This window comes from Panulirus ornatus, chromosome 20 (genome assembly GCF_036320965.1).
Source record: "Panulirus ornatus isolate Po-2019 chromosome 20, ASM3632096v1, whole genome shotgun sequence".
Taxonomy (NCBI): Eukaryota; Metazoa; Arthropoda; class Malacostraca; order Decapoda; family Palinuridae; genus Panulirus; species Panulirus ornatus.
The window spans coordinates 21,239,757-21,262,867 of NC_092243.1; positions in this window are offsets into that span (position 1 = coordinate 21,239,757).

Here is a 23,111-nt window from a genome sequence, read left to right on the forward strand (position 1 = left end):
AGTTTTACATAAGCCCATAGTTAGATACCTTATCATAATTTTGGTAATACTTAGTTTCGACAAAATTTGTGTTGATGTACATTTGTGTTTTCTATTTTCTTGCAGTGCGTTTAGAAACGGTTCCGTCAGGTCTCTATTGAATGCTGAAAGTCACAAACTACACCAAAGTTAGTGTGTTGGGCACAGCAGCGAGGCGTGACCGTCACTCAAAGGTTGTCTGATTATGATCTCTGCTACAGGAATGGACACAGGGGTTCGTAGGTCAAATTAGCAACGAGCGACTAACTGTGTTATTGACTCCCTCTCCCTGTGGCCGGAGACTCTAGACAAAATTAACGTCGGACAGGGAGGTATGTCGATTGTGCGAAGGGTTAAGAAGTTTAGGGAAAATGCGTCGTTCTTATGAGTAAAAGTAGGTGAAACACTTATAGATTTCAGCACATATATCTATCTTTCCCCGCCATTCGAGATTTACAGTCGCTATATAAGGTGATAGTGTCGTTTGCTGTGTTTCTTTACTGAGAACTAGGGTGACTGATTACAGTTTCATAGATTTATAAATGTATTCACAGTACAGATATTGATATTTCCCGAGTACATACATAAGTATGAATGGAGGGATGCGAACACCTATATATAAAGTTTTGCTTATGCTTGGACACATAAATATCCACATCTAGACATCTAGAAAATACACATACATACACACACACACACGCACACACACACACACACACACACACATCCATACACCAGACGGCATGTACTTACTGTGGACAAAGAGCTCAAACGAGCGGGATTCCTCGTTGCCATCGACGTTGGCTGAGCATGTGTAGACACCTCGGTCCTTGCGGGTGATGTTCTCGAACACCAGGTCAACGCCCTTGTGTCCTGACCGACCGTCCTCTACGTATATCCTGGAGGGGAAAATTGTGGCGTGGTGGTTTAGTCAAGGGGTATCAGGAGCAACACATGAGTGGAAAGGGTTCGCAAGGTTTAGGTACAAGCGAAGCTGTGGAATTACCGGTGAAAAGGCACGGGAAATGGGAGGGGCTATTGGTGGGAGGGAGACGGAGGCTTGCGAGGGTTGTCGTACCGGATCCTCAACAAAGAACTCGCGGCGGGATCATCGTATTTCCAGGTGGATGAAATATTTTTCTTGGAGAGAAATTTCCATGAGTTGCTGATATCTGTGCAAAAGTAAAATGTGAGCATGCAGAGAGGCTGCAGTTGAATGACGAAGCTTTTCAGCTGTTGAAAAGAAGGTTCCCAGCACAGAAGACGCGAGTAGGCCAACGCGATTCAGCATTAAACTAAGTACTGGGAGGCCCGCTGGTTTGATATTCTAGCACTTGCATCCGGTTCACACTACTGACGACTTTCGCAGGGAAGATATTCTGAGTTTTCTTAAGCTAAACGTTTTATATAAACATAGATGACTTCTAGATGAACTGGTTTCGTTCATTCAATTGATACAATGTGTCTATCCCTCTGTATTCTGTCTTACAAACAACAGCAACTAGAACACTTTCCGAAGAGCATCCCGTACAAGACCCCCATCAAGCTTCGTAGTGAACTTAGCATTTAAAGTGAATCATGTTCCATCAGTTCACAAACTTTATTTTTTTCTGCCTATTTCTACAGGTGTTTCAGAACATACATTTCCACACGGATGACAAAATTCAGTCACTTCTAAAGGATTAAAAGATGATATAATTCGTAGTTCCAAGGGCCAGTCATTGTGTCTATCCTGACCAGGAGATGGCAGTCTACTGCCTACTGCATAAACTGACTAAGAAATGTCACATTCATCTGATGAGGCTTCACTATGGTCATGGGGGAACTCTGCCATACTCAAACACTGCTTGCAGCTCCAGGCTCCCGGAAAATGCACATTAAATGTCCAGCAGCCATGAACATGCAATTCAAGGATCATGCAACAACATAGGCAAAACCTAAGAGGAAACTGGATTTCAAGCAAACAGAAAATGTGGCAGTATATAACAAAGTGCACTGTGCGATTAAGAGCAAATTCATTAGCTTATATCCAGTGCGTTAAATGAACAAAATTTATTCCTGCAGAACTTTGGAAGTTTTGTCTGAGTTGTGGCTCAAAAGGATAGATTAAGTTGTCACAAGGCAGGCCGGGATGAACTAGTGGTTAGCAGGCAATGTAATCAGTAAAAGTTAATAGTATATTTCAGATAACAATTGTAATTATCAAAAAAAAAACCTACGATGGCAAATCTACATAAGAAAAGTAACACTAAATCAACGTGTTAATGAACAGGATATGGACCATATACATAGTGAGAGTGAATATATTCTAGGAACTATATCACTTGCAGAAGATGGTCATAACTTGATCTTGACAACAATTATGACCCTGGCAGTTGGTTGGCCTAAAACGCAGAAAAAAAAATCAAATAGCCTAATGAGCAACTAAGATTATTTACAAAGATAAGGAAATTTGCGATTCATCAAAAGGAAACAAGTTCATGATTGTTGAAGAAAATCAGAAGTTTACCACCAGGGACTGAAGTCATCCGCAAGATATTTTAATAAATTCTAAATCTAGACTAAAGATACAGAAAAAAAGAAAAGGAAATAGATAAAACCCAGAGGTAGTGAGGAGTGTCCTGTCATAATGAAGGTAGTGCATCATTGTCAAGGTAGTGCATTATAGTGAAGGTAGTGCATCATAGTGAAGATAGTGCATCATAGTGAAAGTAGTGCAACATCCACCTCAAAAAAGAAGTCAAGTCGTCATGAGAAGCATAATAGTAAGACAGTTTTATCAAGAAAAGTGAGACAGATCTAACAAGAGGAAATTGGAGCAGTCATCCATAAAGAAGCGAGATTCAGTGGGTAATTGTAAACAGCTTTGTAAGTTCGGAAAATGTATCTAGTGAACAGTGAAATATCATCACTTTAAGAGATGTGAGGCAATTTACAGGTACTAAGACAATAACAAGAATGAATAGAAATAATGTCAACGGAGAAAAAACAGAAGCCTCAAGAACATCAAAATTATTTAAGGATGAGAAAGAAGATGCTCCCAGCAGAAATATAACTCTCATAAGAGAATGGAGATAATATAAGAAGTATCACAGTCTCGACAAGATAATAGAAATAGTCTCATCAAGAAGAGACAAGTAAAAAAAGCTCAGCAAAGGAGAAGAAAGATACGCTGTGCAAGAAAAAGTCTCTAAGAAACTCATAAGAGTAAGAGAGTCTTAAGAAGTCTCTAGGTAAAAAAGAGAGCGGTCAATAGAAGTCCTGCCAAAAAAGCATACTATAGGGTTAGACAGACGATCAGAAGACTTAATGAATGATCTCTAGTCATGGTACAGGAATCATAGTCACTGAGCTATTGAAAGGCGAGGTCTCACACGACCAGCCTTCACCTAGCGAGGTTTCCTGCGGCCAGGTCTCACCTGGTGATGTTTCGTTCGGCCAGGTATCACTTGACGTGCTTCCTTGAGACCAGGCCTCACCTTGTGAGGTCTCCACAGTCAGTTTTCATCTGAGGAGATCCCTCAATCCTCACCTCCTGAACGGTCATACATTTTGGCCTCACCTAGCGAGGTCTCGCGCAGCTAAGTTTCACTTGGAGAGGTCTGCCACAGCCAGCTCTCACTTGGTGAGGACTTTCATGGATGACCCTCATCTGATAATCTTCAAAGTTTTCACACAATGAACTTTAGCAAAGATCATGTGGTTCTGAATCTACGCGCCGTCACCGTAACATGGTCAGAAGTCATCAAGTAAGTCCTTACTAAGCGAGCATTGATGCATGCAAGGAAAGAGCAGGAAGGTTCGTCTGTCTTCTTTAGTAAATAAAAAACATAAATGATACAAAACAAGCTACAGTGGGACACACATGATATAGGTAAACTAAATGGTTTACGTGTCGGCTACTTTATACTTTTATTATATATATATATATATATATCATACAAACCTCCAACAGCCAGGATCGAACCCAGGACGCCTGTGCAACAGTCCGGAGCGCTACCACTAGGCTGTGATCGCGCCTCATAGGAAAATGACTGTTCGAATACTATGTACTCGAATATCCTTCGTTTCACGTTGGTGAGCAATGGGGCGATCATAGCTTAGCTGGCTATAGCGCTCTCGCCTGTTGTACAGGGGTTACGGGTTCGATCCTGGCTGTTGGATGTTCGTATGTTCTTTGAAGGTGCGTGTTCATACGCACTTTGTTCGTGTGTACATATATATATATATATATATATATATATATATATATATATATATATATATATATATATATATATATATATATATATATATATATATATATATATATATATATATATATATATATATATGTATATATATATATATATGTATATATTACATCTCTGAAAAAAATTTGCTTTAAAAGAAAAAATCGAAACTACACAAAAAACAAGAAGAGCAAGACTGTCCATCATTCATTATCCATAGCCAACAAGGGTAAAATAAAATAGTTTCACATGTCCGATTCTCTTTATCATTTTTGCATAAAAGCCAGGGAAACGAAAGGTTTAGTTCTCAACAATCTCAATGAGCGAAAGTAAACTGAGGTATTTTAGTGCAAGCTACCAGTAGTTACGAATCTTGTCAGCAAGTTTCTTTGAATGTATAGAACTTTTCTCCTGATGTCTAACATTCAGAATTATCTGTCAGTGTTTCCACTCGCCTGACCATATCGTCGTAGTCACCTTAATTGTCCTATTTCTATTTCAAGCCTTTATCGTTTATTTCACGCCTAATGGGTGTCAACATTTATAGTTTCTGTAAATGTCAACATACATTTGACCTTTAAATGCTCTCAAACTGTGTCTTAACTGCAAATGCTGTCAACATTTGTTATGAATAGAAGCTGTCAGCTTTCGCCTCTGATGTGCTGCCAGTACTCCCTGACCTCTTCAGTATTGACAACAGTTGGTTACCCGAGCGTCGGGTCGCTGCTCAGGTGAGGTCACTCATAGAATTTTTGTGTGATTGGTAATGTTATTCAGTATATGTGTAGTACCATCAGCTGACACTTATGATTTTTTTTTACCAATTCGAAGGTAAAAGTGTGTACTGTCGTCGCTTCAAGAACAGTGACTTTCATTTTCAGAAGATGGCAACCGGTAGTGCAAAGTAACGCCTCCTTGATAGTTTGGGGCATCGGCGTCACATGGTTTACGAGGTGGTTATGACCAATCCCTTCCGCGAGAATGGCTAACAGTAGAGGGTGACGTTGGAAAGGAATTAATGAATCCATCATAACCAAGTTCTCACTGATTTTGTTTTTTATCTTAGAAAGTGAATTCAGAAAAAACTCAAGAAACTGAATCAAGTACCAACTCATTCATATAACAACAAAGCTCTTGGTACTCCATTAATGGTACCGTTGTTGGGAAGACTATTATCATGGTAGGGGAAGACTGTTGCTGTGGTAGGGAATGACTTGTATTCACTCATCAGATGCATCTGGTACACCACCTGGCTTTGAAAGGAGTTGAGGGAGGAGGGGAGAGATCAATTACTAGTAAGGCAACGAATCAGCGTCATCAGTGATATGTTGTGCCGTCAACCTGAGTATTCGATGAATCAACCGACTGGAAAACTTTTCCAACATTTGTCCTATCACTATTTTCGTTTACAGGTTGTTGCAGTGTAAACTAAAGTTTTCAGATCATGAATATCCTTCGCCCTGCACTATTGCACAACACCTACTCACGGTGTCTGTCTTTGCTCCCTGAGCTATATAACCTTAGCGTGACCACAAGACACAGATAGGGTCTTCTCCCCAAACAGTAGCATTCCGGAAACTTTAAGGTGATAATTAGAGGCAAGTGGTGCTCCTACGACTGTAGTGGAGGCACACACAAGGAAGCTAATGCTTTGTTATGGTTCAAACCGCTACTGAGTGGGCGTAGTGTAGACTATCCGTGACTTGAGTTCTTAAAAAATCTAAAATTTTACTAGCCAAGCGACTGACGATCTTGCTACGTCTACAACTACGTTCTTGCTAAACGTAACAAATATCTATGACTAGAGCAGTCAAGCTCCAGCTAAAAGTGGCACATTACTATGTCTATGGTGCTTACTTTTTCGCTATGTGTAGCACATATCTATGTCTATGGTGCTTACCTCGTCGCTCTATATAGCACATAACTATTTCTATGTGTAATACGTTCTCGCTAATTATAACACATAACTAATCCTATAACAGTCACGTTCTTGCTAAATAGAGCACAAAACAATGTCTAAAGAGGTCACGTTCTCGCTAAATATAGAAGATAATTAGCTTAAAGAAAAGTCAGATTTTTGCTAACTACAGCGCAGGATGCTTACCCACATCTCCTTCATAAAAAGAAATGTTTACAATGCGCCAGTTGTCAAAAAGCAAAAGCCAAAATTTCATACATTACATTTTTTGCATCGTTTTTTATCTTAATTCCTTAAAACAAAAAATCAAATAAGAAGCATTTTAACGGACATGAAACATTAATTTGACAGATTTATCACAAAAAGGCTTAAGACTCAGTTATCAAGCTTAGCAACAATTAATCATTTTAACAAAATCTAGTTTACTAAGCGCCCTTGATACAGGAGCGAACTTGGCAGGATGTAAGGCCGAGTATCAACAGAAAGCGAGCGGTTTATGTTAACACATGTCTAGCCTCAGTGGTAACTCACTCCAGCTTTACTTAGAGGCTTCTCATGATTTATCATACAACACAATCAATCATTACGGACGGTTTATGTTCACAAGATGATCAAGAGCCAGGTCTAGGGCAGTACATGCTATGGATAAAAGTGAAACGTAAAGCAACGGGCGCCCCATTTTTTGTCATCAGTTCCACCTGATGAGAGAAAATGGAGAACGGTAAAGCTGAAGGGTATCCTGCACCATCTCTACCTGGATGATCCCACGGCACCCACCTTGGTTTCTCGTTATATGGCACGCTGTAGAAGAGAGAGAACAAGAAAGTTTTGCTCGAGGCCAGTTAACCTTTGTAATTATCATACAAATCTCTACATGACAGGAATCCTCAATATTCATCAATGAGAAATATCTTATCGAGAAACGCCATGTTTCCCTTTACAGTTTTGTAAAGAAAAGTTACTAAACTTCAATACTATATATAACAAAGAGGGAAACACATAAGGAATACTCAAGAAAATTGTCTAAATGTAAAAAAAAGTAAGAAGCATTTGCAGGGACATTAGAAATAGAAGATCTGATTGCAAAGTGTGTGAGGTGAGTGAGAAATCGTGAGTTCACTGGTATACAGCACAACGCAAGCATCAAAGACCTTGCACGACCCGCAGGACACCGTGGCAGTGTAAAACAAAACATCGATACCGGACGCGTAATGATAGACAATCAAATTACTGTTCTGAGTCTGGAAGCAGCGCCGCCAGTTCAGGGACTACGGGTACAGGAATTCTAGGTGGCACAGTCTAGGACCGACATCGTTAGGTACCTATCGGTGGATAAATGATCAGGTGAGACTGAGAACACCTAAACGGTGGGAAAATTAATGTACCTGAGGTGCATGGAAATTGATCAAGTAAAAATTAATGAAGTGTTTGGGGACTGCAATATGGATGACTACATTCAATCACATGTCCAAGTTTTTCTAAATGTTTTATGATAAAAAATGAAAATATATACTCATTACTGTATAATCCAAATTCAAGTAACTACATAAGAACACAAAAGATCCAATTACAGTTTTTCCTTACTATTTCCCGCAGTGTATCGAGACAGACTTCCCCAGAACTTTTTTTTTAAAGGGGAAGTAAATGTTTATAGTTGTGTTACTGGAGTGATAGTTTTCAAACATGGTGTTTTGATAAGAAAATAGTGAAATTGGAGAAAAATGTAGCTTAGGCATTGAAGCTTATTGATACAGTGGTTAAATTGATGAGAACTGCTATTGACGTTTGTGTAAATAAATTATACATTTCCTTTTTCCATAGCCAGAGGTTGAACCATTATGTGACAGTCATTTTTTCATTCATTTCATGATAGAAGTTTCAGTTTTCTAAATTGTTTCTTACATTTTTCATATGTATATATATGTATGTGTGTGTGTGTGTGTATATGTGTGTATGTATGTGTATGTGTGTGTATGTGTATAAGTATATATATATGTATATTATCCCTGGGGATAGGGGTGAAAGAATACTCCCCACGTATTCCTCGCGTGTCGTAGAAAGCGACTAGAGGGGACGGGAGCGGGGGGCCAGAAATCCTCCCCTCCTTGAATTAACTTTCTAAAATGGGAAACAGAAGAAGGAGTCACGCGGGGAGTGCTCATCCTCCTCGAAGGCTCGGGAGTGGGGTGCCTAAATGTGTGTGGATGTAACCAAGATGTGAAAAAAGGAGAGATAGGTAGTATGTTTGAGGAAAGGAACCTGGATGTTTTGGCTCTTAGTGAAACGAAGCTCAAGGGTAAAGGGGAAGATTGGTTTAGGAATGTCTGGGGAGTAAAGTCAGGGGTTAGTGAGAGGACAAGAGCAAGGGAAGGAGTAGCAATACTCCTGAAACAGGAGTTGTGGGAGTATGTGATAGAATGTAAGAAAGTAAATTCTCGATTAATATGGGTAAAACTGAAAGTTGATGGAGAGAGGTGGGTGATTATTGGTGCATATGCACCTGGGCATGAGAAGAAAGATCATGAGAGGCAAGTGTTTTGGGAGCAGCTGAATGAGTGTGTTAGTGGTTTTGATGCACGAGACCGGGTTATAGTGATGGGTGATTTGAATGCAAAGGTGAGTAATGTGGCAGTTGAGGGAATAATTGGTATACATGGGGTGTTCAGTGTTGTAAATGGAAATGGTGAAGAGCTTGTAGATTTATGTGCTGAAAAAGGACTGATGATTGGGAATACCTGGTTTAAAAAGCGAGATATACATAAGTATACTTATGTAAGTAGGAGAGATGGCCAGAGAGCGTTATTGGATTACGTGTTAATTGACAGGCGTGCGAAAGAGAGACTTTTGGATGTTAATGTGCTGAGAGGTGCAACTGGAGGGATGTCTGATCATTATCTTGTGGAGGCTAAGGTGAAGATTTGTATGTGTTTTCAGAAAAGAAGAGTGAATGTTGGGGTGAAGAGGGTGGTGAGAATAAGTGAGCTTGGGAAGGAGACCTGTGTGAGGAAGTACCAGGAGAGACTGAGTACAGAATGGAAAAAGGTGAGAACAATGAAAGTAAGGGGAGTGGGGGAGGAATGGGATGTATTTAGGGAATCAGTGATGGATTGCGCAAAAGATGCTTGTGGCATGAGGAGTGGGAGGTGGGTTGATTAGAAAGGGTAGTGAGTGGTGGGATGAAGAAGTAAGAGTATTAGTGAAAGAGAAGAGAGAGGCATTTGGACGATTTTTGCAGGGAAAAAATGCAATTGAGTGGGAGATGTATAAAAGAAAGAGACAGGAGGTCAAGAGAAAGGTGCAAGAGGTGAAAAAAAGGGCAAATGAGAGTTGGGGTGAGAGAGTATCATTAAATTTTAGGGAGAATAAAAAGATGTTCTGGAAGGAGGTAAATAAAGTGCGTAAGACAAGGGAGCAAATGGGAACTTCAGTGAAGGGCGCAAATGGGGAGGTGATAACAAGTAGTGGTGATGTAAGAAGGAGATGGAGTGAGTATTTTGAAGGTTTGTTGAATGTGTTTGATGATAGAGTGGCAGATATAGGGCGTTTTGGTCGAGGTGGTGTGCAAAGTGAGAGGGTTGGGGAAAATGATTTGGTAAACAGAGAAGAGGTAGTGAAAGCTTTGCGGAAGATGAAAGCCGGCAAGGCAGCAGGTTTGGATGGTATTGCAGTGAAATTTATTAAAAAAGGGGATGACTGTATTGTTGACTGGTTGGTAAGGTTATTTAATGTATGTATGACTCATGGTGAGGTGCCTGAGGATTGGCGGAATGCGTGCATAGTGCCACTGTACAAAGGCAAAGGGGATAAGAGTGAGTGCTCAAATTACAGATGTATAAGTTTGTTGAGTATTCCTGGTAAATTATATTGGAGGGTATTGATTGAGAGGGTGAAGGCATGTACAGAGCATCAGATTGGGGAAGAGCAGTGTGGTTTCAAAATGTGGTAGAGGATGTGTGGATCAGGTGTTTGCTTTGAAGAATGTATGTGAGAAATACTTAGAAAAGCAAATGGATTTGTATGTAGCATTTATGGATCTGGAGAAGGCATATGATAGAGTTGATAGAGATGCTCTGTGGAAGGTATTAAGAATATATGGTGTGGGAGGCAAGTTGTTAGAAGCAGTGAAAAGTTTTTATCGAGGATGTAAGGCATGTGTACGTGTAGGAAGAGAGGAGAGTGATTGGTTCTCGGTGAATGTAGGTTTGCGGCAGGGGTGTGTGATGTCTCCATGGTTGTTTAATTTGTTTATGGATGGGGTTGTTAGGGAGGTAAATGCAAGAGTCTTGGAAAGAGGGGCAAATATGAAGTCTGTTGTGGATGAAAGAGCTTGGGAAGTGAGTCAGTTGTTGTTCGCTGATGATACAGCGCTGGTGGCTGATTCATGTGAGAAACTGCAGAAGCTGGTGACTGAGTTTGGTAAAGTCTGTGGAAGAAGAAAGTTAAGAGTAAATGTGAATAAGAGCAAGGTTATTAGGTACAGTAGGGTTGAGGGTCAAGTCAATTGGGAGGTGAGTTTGAATGGAGAAAAACTGGAGGAAGTAAAGTGTTTTAGATATCTGGGAGTGGATCTGGCAGCGGATGGAACCATGGAATCGGAGGTGGATCATAGGGTGGGGGAGGGGGCGAAAATTCTGGGGGCCTTGAAGAATGTGTGGAAGTCGAGAACATTATCTCGGAAAGCAAAAATGGGTATGTTTGAAGGAATAGTGGTTCCAACAATGTTGTATGGTTGCGAGGCGTGGGCTATGGATAGAGTTGTGCGCAGGAGGATGGATGTGCTGGAAATGAGATGTTTGAGGACAATGTGTGGTGTGAGGTGGTTTGATCGAGTCAGTAACGTAAGTGTAAGAGAGATGTGTGGAAATAAAAAGAGCGTGGTTGAGAGAGCAGAAGAGGGTGTTTTGAAGTGGTTTGGGCACATGGAGAGAATGAGTGAGGAAAGATTGACCAAGAGGATATATGTGTCGGAGGTGGAGGGAACGAGGAGAAGAGGGAGACCAAATTGGAGGTGGAAAGATGGAGTGAAAAAGATTTTGTGTGATCGGGGCCTGAACATGCAGGAGGGTGAAAGGAGGGCAAGGAATAGAGTGAATTGGAGCGAGGTGGTATACCGGGGATGACGTGCTGTCAGTGGATTGGATCAGGGCATGTGAAGCGTCTGGGGTAAACCATGGAAAGCTGTGTAGGTATGTATATTTGCGTGTGTGGACGTATGTATATACATGTGTATGGGGGGGCCATTTCTTTCGTCTATTTCCTTGCGCTACCTCGCAAACGCGGGAGACAGCGACAAAGTATAATAAAAAAAAATAATATATATATATATATATATATATATATATATATATATATATATATATATATATATATATATATATATATATATATATATATATATTCCTATGAGTCCACGGGGAAAATGAAGCACGAAAAGTTCCCAAGTACACTTTCGTGTAATAATCACATCATCAGGGGAGACACAAAAGAGACGCCATTTGGTAAACATGTTTACCAAATGTCCTCAAATATCTCATTTCCAGCACATCCACCCTCCTGCGCACAACTCTATCCATAGCCCACGCCTCGCAACCATACAACATTGTTGGAACAACTATTCCTTCAAACATACCCATTTTTGCTTTCCGAGATAATGTCCTCGACTTCCAAACATTCTTCAAGGCTCCCAGAATTTTCGCACCTTCCCCCACCCTATGACTCACTTCCGCTTCCATGGTTCCATTCCGCTGCCAGATCCACTCCCAGATATCTAAAACACTTTACTTCCTCCAGTTTTTCTCCATTCAAACTTACCTCCCAATTGACTTGAAACTCAACCCTACTGTACCTAATAACCTTGCTCTTATTCACATTTACTCTTAACTTTCTTCTTTCACACACTTTACCAAACTCAGTCACCAGCTTCTGCAGTTTCTTACATGAATCAGCCACCAGCGCTGTATACCGAACAACAACTGACTCACTTCCCAGGATCTCTCATCCAGAAATGACTGCATACTTGCCCCTCTTTCCAAAACTCTTGCATTCACCTCCCAAACAACCCCATCCATAAACAAATTAAACAAACATGGAGACATCACACACCCCTGCCGCGAACCTACATTCACTGAGAACTAATCACTTTCCTCTCTTCCTACACGTACACATGCCTTACATCCTCGATAAAAACATTTCACTGCTTCTAACAACTTCCCTCCCACATTATATATTCTTAAAATCTTCCACAGAGCATCTCTATCAACTCTATCATATGCCTTCTCCAGATCCATAAATGCTACATACAAATCCATTTGTTTTTCTAAGTATTTCTCACATACATTCTTCAAAGCAAACACCTGATCCACACATCCTCTACCACTTCTGAAACCACACTGCTCTTCCCAATCTGATGCACTGTACATGCCTTCACCCTCTCAATCAATACCCTCACATATAATTTACCAGGAATACTCAACAAACTTATACCTCTGTAATTTGAGCACTCACACTTATCCCCTTTGCTTTTGTACAATGGCACTATGCAAGCATTCCGCCAATCCTCAGGCACCTCACCATGAATCATATATACATTAGATAACCTTACCAACCAGTCAACAACACAGTCACTCCCTTTTTTAATAAATTCCAATGCAATACCATCCAAACCTGCGGCCTTGCCGGCTTTCATCTTCCGTAAAGCTTTTACTACCTCTTCTCCATTTACCAAATCATTTTCCCTAACCCTCTCACTTTGCACAAAACCTCGACCAAAGCACCCTATATCTGCCACTCTATCATCAAACACATTCAACAAACCTTCAAAATACTCACTCCATCTCCTCACATCATCACTACTTGTTATCACCTCCCCATTAGCCCCCTTCACTGAAGTTCCCATTTGCTCCCTTGTCTTACGCACTTTATTTACCTCCTTCCAGAAAATCTTTTTATTCTCCCTAAAATTTAATGATACTCTCTCACCCCAACTCTCATTTGCCCTCTTTTTCAACTCTTCCACCTTTCTCTTGACCTCCTGCATTTTTCTTATATACCTCTCCCATTCATTTGCATTTTTTCCCTGCAAAAATCGTCCAAATGCCTCTCTCTTCTCTTTCACTAATAATCTTACTTCTTCATCCCACCACTCACTACCTTTTCTAATCAACCCACCTCCTACGCTTCTCATGCCACAAGCATCTTTTGCGCAAGCCATCAATGCTTCCCTAAATACATCCCATTCCTCCACCACTCCCCTTACCTCCTTTGTTGTTAATATGCTGAATGGTAATGTGGTGAGAGGTGCAACTGGAGGGATGTCTGATCATTATCTTGTGGAGGCGAAGGTGAAGATTTGTGGGTGTTTTCAGAAAAGAAGAGAGAATGTTGGGGTGAAGAGGGTGGTGAGAGTAAGTGAGCTTGGGAAGAAGACTTGTGTGAGGAAGTACCAGGAGAGACTGAGTACAGAATGGAAAAAGGTGAGAACATATATATATATATATATATATATATATATATATATATATATATATATATATATATATATATATATATATATATATATATATATATATATATATATATATATATATATATATATATATATATATATATATATATATATATATATATATATATATATATATATATATATATATATATTTTTTTTTTTTTTTTTTTTATACTTTGTCGCTGTCTCCCGCGTTTGCGAGGTAGCGCAAGGAAACAGACGAAAGAAATGGCCCAACCCCCCCCCCCCCCCATACACATGTACATACACACGTCCACACACGCAAATATACATACCTACACAGCTTTCCATGGTTTACCCCAGACGCTTCACATGCCTTGATTCACTCCACTGACAGCACGTCAACCCCTGTATACCACATCGCTCCAATTCCCTCTATTCCTTGCCCTCCTTTCACCCTCCTGCATGTTCAGGCCCCGATCACACGAAATCTTTTTCACTCCATCTTTCCACCTCCAATTTGGTCTCCCTCTTCTCTCGTTCCCTCCACCTCCGACACATATATCCTCTTGGTCAATCTTTCCTCACTCATTCTCTCCATGTGCCCAAACTATTTCAAAACACCCTCATCTGCTCTCTCAACCACGCTCTTTTTATTTCCACACATCTCTCTTACCCTTACGTTACTCACTCGATCAAACCACCTCACACCACACATTGTCCTCAAACATCTCATTTCCAGCACATCCATCCTCCTGCGCACAACTCTATCCATAGCCCACGCCTCGCAACCATACAACATTGTTGGAACCACTATTCCTTCAAACATACCCATTTTTGCTTTCCGAGATAATGTTCTCGACTTCCACACATTTTTCAAGGCTCCCAAAATTTTCGCCCCCTCCCCCACCCTATGATCCACTTCCGCTTCCATGGTTCCATCCGCTGACAGATCCACTCCCAGATATCTAAAACACTTCACTTCCTCCAGTTTTTCTCCATTCAAACTCACCTCCCAATTGACTTGACCCTCAACCCTACTGTACCTAATAACCTTGCTCTTATTCACATTTACTCTTAACTTTCTTCTTCACACACTTTACCAAACTCAGTCACCAGCTTCTGCAGTTTCTCACATGAATCAGCCACCAGCGCTGTATCATCAGCGAACAACAACTGACTCACTTCCCAAGCTCTCATCCCCAACAGACTTCATACTTGCCCCTCTTTCCAGGACTCTTGCATTTACCTCCCTAACAACCCCATCCATAAACAAATTAAACAACCATGGAGACATCACACACCCCTGCCGCAAACCTACATTCACTGAGAACCAATCACTTTCCTCTCTTCCTACACGTACACATGCCTTACATCCTCGATAAAAACTTTTCACTGCTTCTAACAACTTGCCTCCCACACCATATATTCTTAATACCTTCCACAGAGCATCTCTATCAACTCTATCATATGCCTTCTCCAGATCCATAAATGCTACATACAAATCCATTTGCTTTTCTAAGTATTTCTCACATACATTCTTCAAAGCAAACACCTGATCCACACATCCTCTACCACTTCTGAAACCGCACTGCTCTTCCCAATATATATATATATATATATATATATATATAATATATATATATATATATATATATATATACATATATGGAAATGGTGAAGACTTGTAGATTTATGTGCTGAAAAAGGACTGGTGATTGGGAATACCTGGTTTAGAAAGCGAGATATACATAAGTATACGTATGTGAGTAGGAGAGACGGCCAGAGAGCGTTATTGGATTACGTGTTAATGGAAAAGCGCGCGAAAGAGAGACTTTTGGATGTTAATGTGCTGAGAGGTGCAACTGGAGGGATGTCTGATCATTATCTTGTTGAGGCTAAAGTGAAGATTTGTATGGGTTTTCAGAAAAGAAGAGTGAATGTTTGGGTGAAGAGGGTGGTGAGAGTAAGTGAGCTTGGGAAGGAGACTTGTGTGAGGAAGTACCAGGAGAGACTGATTACAAAATGAAAAAAAAAGGTGAGAACAAGGGACGTAAAGGAAGTGGGGGAAGAATGGAATGTATCTAGGGAAGCAGTGATGGCTTGTGCAAATGGTGCTTCAGGCATGAGAAGCGTGGGAGGTGGGTTGATTAGAAAGGTTAGTGAGTGGTGGAATGAAAAAGTAAGATTATCAGTTAAAGAAAAGAGAGAGGCATTTCCACGATTTTTGCAGGGAAATAATGCAAATGACTGGGCGATGAATAAAATAAAGAGGCAGGAGGTTAAGAGAAAGTTGCAAGAGGTGAAAAAGAGGGCAAATGAGCGTTGGGGTGAGAGAGTATCATTAAATTTTAGGTAGAATAAAATGATGATTTGGAATGAGGTAAATAAAGTGAGTAATGTATTTATGACTCATGGTGAGGTGCCTGATGACTGATGGAATGCTTGCATAGAGCCATTGTACAAAAGCAAGGAGGATAAGAGTGAGTGCTCAAATTACAGAGGTATAGGTTTGTTGAGTATTCCTGGGAAATTATATGGAAGGGTATTATTTGAGAGGGTGAAGGCATGTACAGAGCATCAGATTGGGGAAGAGCAGTGTGGCTTCAGATGTAGTAGAGGATGTGTGGATCAGGTGCTTGCTTTGAAAAATGTACGTGACAAATACTTAGAAAAGCAAATGGATTTGTGTGTACTGTTTATGGATGTGGAGAAGGCGTGTGATAGAGTTGATAGAGATGCTCTGTGGAAGGCATTAAGAATATATGGTGAGGGAGGTAAGTTGTTAGGAGCAGTGAAAAGTTGTTATCGAGAATGGAAGGCATGTGTACGTGTAAGAAGAGAGGAAAGTGATTGGTTCTCAGTGAATGGTGGTTTGCGGCAGGGGTGCGTGATGTCTCCATGGTTGTTTAATTTGTTTATGGATGGGGTTGTAAGGGAGGTGAATGCAAGAGTTTTGGAAAGAGGGTTAAGTATGAAGTCTGTTGTGGATGAGAGAGCTTGGGAAGTGAGTCAGTTGTTGTTCGCTGGTGATACAGCGCTAGTGGCTGATTCAGCTGAGAAACTGCAGAAGCTGGTGACTGAATATGGTAAAGTGTGTGAAAGAAGAAAGCTGAGAGTAAATGTCGATTAGAGCAAGGTTATTAGGTACAGTAGGGTTGAGGGACAGGTCAATAGGGAGGTGAGTTTGAATGGAGAGAAACTATAGGAAGTGAAGTTTTTAGATATCTGGGAGTGGATTTGGCAGCGGAGGGAACCATGGAAGCGGAAGTGAATCATTGGGTGGGGGAGGGGGCGAAAGTTCTGGGGGTGTTGAAAAATATGTGGAAGTCAAGAACATAATCTTGGAAAGCAAAAATGGGTATGTTTGATAGAATAGTGGTTCCAACAATGTTGTATGGTTGCGAGGCGTGAGCTATAGATAGAGTTGTGCGGAGGGGGGTGGATGTGCTGGAAATGCAATGTCTGAGGACAGTATGTGGTGTGAGGTGGTTTGATCGAGTAAGTAATGAAAGGGTAAGAGAGATGTGTGGTACTAAAAAGGGTGTGGTTGAGAGAGCAGAAGATGTTGTTTTGAAATGATTTGGTCACGTGGACAGAATGAGTGAGGAAAAATTGACAAAGAGGATATATGTGTCAAAGGTGGAGGGAACGAGAAGTGGGAGGCCAAATTGGAGGTGGAAAGATGGAGTGAAAAAGATTTTGAGTGATCGGGGCCTGAACATGCAGGAGGGTGAAAGGTGTGTAAGGAACTAGAGTGGATTGGAACGAAAGGCAGATCCAGGAAAAGACAACAAATGTCACATTCGTTCACACTCAGTCTCTAACTGTCAAGTATAATACACCGAAAGCACATCTCCCTTTCCGCATCCAGGCCCCACAAAACCTTCCATGGTTTACCATAGACGCTTCACATGCCCTGGTTCAATCCATTGACAGGACGTCGACCCCGATATGCCACATCTTTCCAATTCACTCTAATCTTTGCACGCCTTTCACCCTTTAGTATATTCAAGCCCCGATTGCTCAAAATCTTTTTCACTCCATCCTTCCGCCTCGAATTTGGTCTCCCACTTCTCGTTCCCTTCATTTCTGACGCATATATCCTCTTTGTCAATCTTTCCAAATTCATTCTCTCCATGTGACCAAACCATTTTGATACACCCTCTTCTGCTCTCTCAACCACACTCTTTTTATTACCACACATCTCTCTTACCCTATCATTACTGACTCTATAAAATCACATCCCAACACATATTGTCCTCAAATATTTCATTTCCAACACATCCACCCTCCTCCGCACAACTTTGTCTATAGCCCATATCTCACAACCTTATAACATTGTTGGAACCACAATTCCTTCAAACATACCCATTTATTCTATCCGAGATAACGTTCTCACCTCTCACACGTTTTTCAACGATCCCAGAACCTTCTACCCCTCCCCCACCCTGTGATTCACTTCTGCTTCCATGGTTCCATTTGCTGCTAAATCCACTCCCAGATATCTAAAACACTTCAATTCCTCCAGTTTTTCTACATTCAAACTTACCTCCCATTTAACTTGACCCTTAATCCTATTGAACCTAATAACCTTGCTCTTATTCACATTTACTCTCAGCTTTCTTCTTTCACACATTTTACCAAACTAAGTCACCAACTGCAGTTTCCCACACGAATCAGCCACAAACTCTGTATCATCAGCGAACAACAACTGTCTCACTTCCCATTCCCTCTCATCCACATCAGACTGCATACTTGCCCCTCTCTCCAAAACTCTTAAAAACTCTTGCATTCACTTCCCTAACAACCCCATCCATAAACAAATTAAACAACAATGGAAACATCTGGCACCCCTACCGTAACCCAAATTTACAGGGAACCAATCACTTCCCTCTCTTCTTACTCGTACACTTGCCTACATCCTCGGTCAAAACTTTTCACTGATTTTAGCAACTTACTTCCCACACCATATACTCTTTACATATTCCACAGAACATCTATATGAATCCTATCACATGCCTTCTTCAGATCCATACATGCTGAATCTATTTCTCTAAGCATTTCTCAAGTGCATTTTTCAAAGCAAACATATCATCGAAAAATCCGCTACCACCTCTAAACCACACTACCCTTCCCCAATCTAATGCTCTGTACATGCCTTTACCCTCTCAATCAATACCCTCCTATACAATTTCCCAGGAACACTCAACAGACATGTGCCTCTGTCATTTGAACACTTACCTTTATCCCCTTTGCCTTTGTACAATGACACTATGCATGCGTTCCGCCAATCCTCAGGCACTTCACCATGATCCATACATGCACTGAATATCTTTATCAACCAATCAACATAGTCACCCCCTTTTTTAATAAATTCTACTGCAATCACATCCAAACCCTTCGCCTTGCCGGCTTTCATCTTCTGCAAGGCTCTCACAACCTCTTCACTCTTTAACCCATTCCTCCTGACCGTCTCACTTCGCACACCGCTCCGACCAAAATACTGTACATCTGCCACTCTATCATCAAACACATTCAACAAACCTTCAAAATACTAACTCCATCCCTTTCTCTCTTCATCACTACTTATTATTTCCTCCCCATTTGCCCCTTCACCGATATTCCCGTTTGTTCTCCTGTCTTACTCACGTTATTTACCTCTTTCCAAAACATCTTTTTATTCTTCCTAAAGCTTATTGATATTCTCTCACCCAACTCTCATTTGCCCTCTCTTTCAGCTTTAGCACCTTTCTCCTCATCTCCTGCCCCTTTCTTTTATACATCTATCGGTCATTAGCACTACTTCCCAGCAAAAACCTCCCAAACTCCTCTGTCACTCTTTCACTAACAGCCTTAATTCTTCCATCCACCACTCGCTACCCTTTCTAATCTGCCCACCTCCCACCTTTCTCATAAAACATGCATCTTTTGCACAAGCTATTACTGCTTCCTTAAATACATCCCATTCCTCCCCCACTCCCCTCACGTCAGTTGCTCTCAACTTTGCCATTCTACATTCAATCCCTCCTAGTACTTCCTCATACAAGCGTCCTTTCCAAGCTAACTTACTCTCACCATTCTCTTCTCTCCAAAATTCTCTCTTCTTTTCTGAAAACCGCTACAAATCTTCACCTTCGCCTCCACAAGATAGTGATCAGACGTCCCTCCAGTTGCTTCTCTCAGCACATTAACATCCAAAAGTCTCTCTTTTACACGCCTATCAATTAACACGTAATTCAATAACGCCATTTAACCATCTTCCCTACTCACATATGTATACTTATCTATATCCCTCTTCAAAAAAACAGGCATTCCCGGTCGCCAGTCCTTTTTCAGCACGCAAATCCACAAGCTCTCCACCTTTTTCATTTACAGCAGTGAACAGTGAACACTCCATGTACAACAATCATACCCTCAACTACCACATTACTCACCTTCGCATTCAGATCACTACAACCCGATATCGTGCATCAAAGCTGATAACACACTCACTCAGCTGCTCCAAAACCACTTGCCTCTCATGATCTTTCCTTTCATAACCAGGTGTGTAGACACCATAATCACCCATCTGTCTCCATTCAATTTCAATTTACCCATATCAATCTAAAATTTCCTTTCTTACACTCTATCACATACTCTAAAAACTCCTGCTTCAGGAGGAGTTCTACCCCTTCCTTTGCTCTTGTCCTCTCACCAACCCCTGGCTTTACTCCCAAGACATTCCCAGACCCTTTACCCTTAAACTTCGTTTCACTCGGAGCCGAACCATCAAGGTTCCTTTCCTCGAACATACAACCTATGTCTCATTTCTTCTCATCTTGATTACATCCACACACATTTAGAAACCCCGATCTGAACCTTCGAGGAGGATGAGCACTCCACGCTTGACTCCGTCTGTTTCTCTTTTAAAATTCAAATACAAGCAGGGGGGTCCCATCACCAGACAACCCCCCCCCCCCCCCCCGCCACCCCCTTTCGCCCTCTTTATTCGCCTTTTACTACACGAGGGAATATGTGGGAAGGATCCGTTCTCCCATATCCTCAGTGAGTGTTAGTGGATTTGATGCACGAGACCGGGTTATAGTGATAGGTGATTTGAATGCAAAGGTGAATAATGTGGTAGTTGAGGGAATGATTGGTGCACATGGGGTGTTCAGTGTTGTAAATGGAAGTGATGAAGAGCTTGTGGATTTATAAGCTAAAAATGGACTGGTGATTGGGAATGCCTAGTTAAAAAAGAGAGATATACATATGTACACGTATGTAAGTAGGATAGATGGCCAGAGAGCGTTATTGGATTACGTGTTAGTTGATAGGCGCGCGACAGAGAGACTCTTCGATGTTAATGTGCTGAGAGGTGCAACTGGAAGGATGTCTGATCATTATCTTGTGGAGGCGAAGCCGAAGATTTGTAGATGTTTTAAAAGAAGGGGGAATGTTGGGGTAAAGAGAGTGGTGAGAGTAAGTGAGCTTGGGGAGGAGACTTGTGTGAGGAAGTACCAGGAGAGACTGAGTACAGAATGAAAAATGGTGAGAACAGAGGACATAAGGGGAGTGGGGAGGAATGGGATGTATTTAGGGAAGCAGTGATGGCTTGTGCAAAAGACCCTTCTGGCATGAGAAGCGTGGGAGGTGGGCAGATTAGAAAGGGTAGTGAGTGGTGGGATGAAGAAGTAAGATTATTAGTGGAAGAGAAGAGAGAGGCATTTGAACGATTTTTGCAGGGAAATAATGCAAATAATTGGGAAATATATAAATGAAAGAGGCAGGAGGTCAAGAGAAAGGTGCAAGAGGTGAAAAAGAAGGCAAGTGAGAGTTGGGGTGAGAGAGTATCATTAAATTTTAGGGAGAGTAAAAAGATAATTTGGAAGGAGGTTAATAAAGTGCGTAAGACAAATGAACAAATGGGAGTATCAGTGAACGGGGCTAATGGGGAGTTGATAACAAGTAGTGGTAATGTGAGATGGAGTGAGTATTTTGAAGATTTGTTGTACTTGATGATAGATTGGAAGATATATAGGGTGTTTTGGTCGAGGTGCTGTGCAAAGTGAGAGGGTTAGGGAGAATGATTTGGTAAACAGAGAAGAGGTAGTAAAAGCTTTGCGGAAGATGAAAGCCGGCAAGGCAGCGGGTTTGGATGGTACTGCAGTGGAATTTATCAAAAAAGGGGGTGACTATATTGTTGACTGGTTTGTGAGGTTATTTGATGTATGTATGACTCATGGTGAGATGCCTGAACACTGGTGGAATGATTGCATAGTGCCATTGTTCAAAGGCAAAGGAATTAGGAGTGAGTGCTCTAATTACAGAGGTATAAGTTTGTTGAGTATTCGTGGAAAATTATATGGGAGGGTATTGATTGAGAGGGTGAAAGAAAGTACAGAGCATCAGATTGGAGAAGAGCAGTGTGGTTTCAGAAGTGGTAGAGGATATGTGGATCAGGTGTTTGCTTTGAAGAATGTATGTGAGAAATACTTAGAAAAGCAAATGGATTTATATGTAGCATTTATGGATCTGGAGAAGGCATATGATAGAGTTGATAGAGATGCTCTGTGGAAGGTATTAAGAATATATGGTGTGGGAGGTAAGTTGTTAGGAGAAGTGAAAAGTTGTTATCGAAGATGTGAGTCATGTGTACTAGTAGGAAGAGAGGAAAGTGATTGGTTTTAAATGAATGTTGGTTTGCGGCAGGGGTGCGTAATGTCTCCGTGGTTTCTAAATTCGTTTATGAATGGGGTTGTTAGGGAGGTGAATGCAAGAGTTTTGGAAAGAGGGGCAAGTACGCAGTCGGTTTTGGATGAGAGAGCTTGGGAAGTGAGTCAGTTGTTGTTCGCTGATGATACAGCGCTGATGGATGATTTGGGTGAGAAATTGCAGAAGCTGATGACTGAATTTGCTAAAGTGTGTGAAAGAAGAAAGCTGAGAGTAAATGTGAATAAGAGCAAGGCTTTTAGGTACAGTAGGGTTGAGGGACAAGTCAACTGGGAGGTAAGTTTGAGTGGAGAAAAACTGTAGGAAGTGAAGTGTTTTAGATATCTGGGAGTGGATCTGGCAGTGGATGGAACCATGGAAGCGGAAGTGAATCATAGGGTGGGGGAGGGGGCGAAAGATCTTGCAGCGTTAAAATATGTGTGGAAATGGAGAACGTTATCTTGGAAAGCAAAAATGTGTATGTTTGAATGAATTGTGGTTCCAACAATGATATATTGTTGCGAGGCGTGGGCTATAGATGGAGTTGTGCGGATGTGTGGTAATAAAAAGAGTGATGTCGAGAGAGTAGAAGAGGGTTTTTTGAAATGATTTGGTCTCATGGACAGAATGAGTAAGGAAAGATTGACAAAGAGGACATATGTGTCAGAGGTGGAGGGAACGAGGAGAAGTGGAAGACCAAATTGGAGATTGAAAGATGGAGTGAAAAAGACTTTGAGCTGTCGGGGCTTGAACATGCAGGAGGGTGAAAGGCGTGCAAAGAATA